Consider the following 2,118-nt stretch of genomic DNA (forward strand, 5'->3'; position numbering starts at 1 on the left):
GCACATTCTCATCTTCCTCCATATCTAATACAACAAATTTCATTGGGAAAATGAATTTATCTACCTTTACTAGGACGTCCTCTAGAATCCCACGAGGATGCTTAATAGACCTGTCAGCTAACTGTAGTGGGGCGCACTTCTCCTAACCCCAATCTCCGATAAACTGACAATGGCATTAAATTAATAATGGCACCCAAATCACAAAGAATTCGCTCACACTAAATATTTTAGATGGTGCATGGGATAGTAAAACTGCCTAGATCCCTTAATTTCTGAGGGAGCTACCTCTGTAAGATGGTGTTGCACTCCTCCGTCAAAGCCACTATCTCAAAATCCTCCATTCACCTTTTCTTGGATATTATATCCTTCATAAACTTCACATAGCTGGGCATTTTGTTCAAAGCCTCAGCAAATGGTATATTGATGTGAATTTTCTTAAACATCTCAAGAAACTTGGAGAATTTCTTATCGAGATTCACTTTCCTAAACCTCCGAGGATACAGTAATTTAGGAGTAGGTTCCACAATATCCACTTTTGGATTACCCTTTTTCTAAAAATCATCAGTGACCCTCTTCTGCTCTGGTGTAGCTGCCTGTTTATCCTGAATCTTCACCTCTTCCTCTGGAACTGAAACTGAAGGCCCCTTATAAGTAGTCCCACTCCTTAAAGTGAATGCTTGACACTGTTCTTTGGTATTCACTTTTGTGGAACTAGGCAAATTCCCTTGTCGTCTACTAGAAAGTAGTTTAGCCAACTGACCCATTTGTGTCTTCAAATTCCTAATTGAAGACCTTGTCTTTATAATGAATTGACTTAATTGGTCAGGTTGAGCTGTTGGTGGGTTCAGTACAGTTCATAGGTTGGTTGGTGAGGTGGGTGTTCAGTTGGATACTATGTATATTGTGGCTGTATTCCTTGGTTATTTATCCAAGACAGGTTGGGATGATTCTTCCACGCAGGAGTATATGTGTTTGAGTAAGGGTTTTGGGAAGGTCTTGGGAAGTTACCAATAGCCCGTGCCTGTTCCAAAGGAAAACTATTCACGTCTGTTGAGCAACTAGCAGTGCTCGGGCATTGCTCATAAGAATGCGGACCCCCACAAATCTCATAACTCATTACATTCTGTGCTTGCATTTCTTGGGTTGCGAGGTTATTCTGTTGCAATTGCTTGGTTAGAGATGCCACTTGAGCGGTCAATAAAGCAATAGGATCGACCTCTAAGGCTCCTGCTACCTTTTTAGTCTCACGCTCAGTGGGCCAATTGTAGTTGTTCATGGCCATCTATTCCAGTAATTCATAAGCTTCATTAGTGCTTTTTCTCATTAATTCTCCTTCCAATGCTGCATCAATAATGGTACATGTATCCCCCCCCTCCCCCCCCCCCCCCCCCCCCAAACCATTATAAAACGTGTGCACCAACAACCACTTCTCTATTCCATGATGTGGGCACTTTCTTTAGAACTCTTTAAAATGTTCCCACGCATCATATAAGGACTCCTCATCCAGCTTATGGAAATTATAAAATTCTCCTCCATATCGGGCTGACTTAGCATGGGGAAAATATTTACCAAGAAATTTTTGTGCCAAATCTTTCCAAGTGGCTATAGAGTTGGTTTGTAATGAATTCAACTAACTCTTAGCTCTGTCTCTTAATGAAAAAGGGAATAATCTTAATCTGACGGCATCGTTACTCACCCCGTTCATTTTTAATGTTGCACAAAACTCTAAAAAATTGGTGATATGGATATTTGGATCCTCATTTGGCAATCCCTCGAATTGTACACAATTCTGTACCATCTAAATAATCAAGGGTTTTATCTCAAATTTATTCGCCTCGACAGTAGGAGGACGAATATTTGAATGTATCACCGTAACAGTAGGGAGTACATAATTTCTTAATGGCAGATCAGCCTCAGCTGCTGCATTACCCAGATTTGCATTGTTGTTGACACCATTATTCACATTCTCAACCATTCTCTCTAACCTCTTCTGTTTTCTATTCCTCTTACACGTCTTCTCAATCTTAGGATCAATAGTCACTAGTGACACCACTCTTTGACGTCACATTCACAAATTAACCCTGAAATCACAAGGCAAGCAAGGAAATATATTAACTA

The 2,118-nt window shown here is 40.4% G+C and overlaps 1 non-coding gene across 1 annotated transcript; it reads left to right on the forward strand.

Moving 5' to 3' along the window:
• Positions 1-1,433: 1,433 nt before the first annotated feature.
• On the forward strand, positions 1,434-1,544 carry LOC133793311 (small nucleolar RNA R71). Its single transcript, XR_009874760.1, has one exon. It is a non-coding gene; the product is annotated as a small nucleolar RNA R71 (small nucleolar RNA).
• The last annotated feature ends 574 nt before the right edge of the window (positions 1,545-2,118 follow it).

The sequence above is a fragment of the Humulus lupulus genome, chromosome 7 (assembly GCF_963169125.1).
Source record: "Humulus lupulus chromosome 7, drHumLupu1.1, whole genome shotgun sequence".
In the NCBI taxonomy this organism is placed as follows: domain Eukaryota; kingdom Viridiplantae; phylum Streptophyta; class Magnoliopsida; order Rosales; family Cannabaceae; genus Humulus; species Humulus lupulus.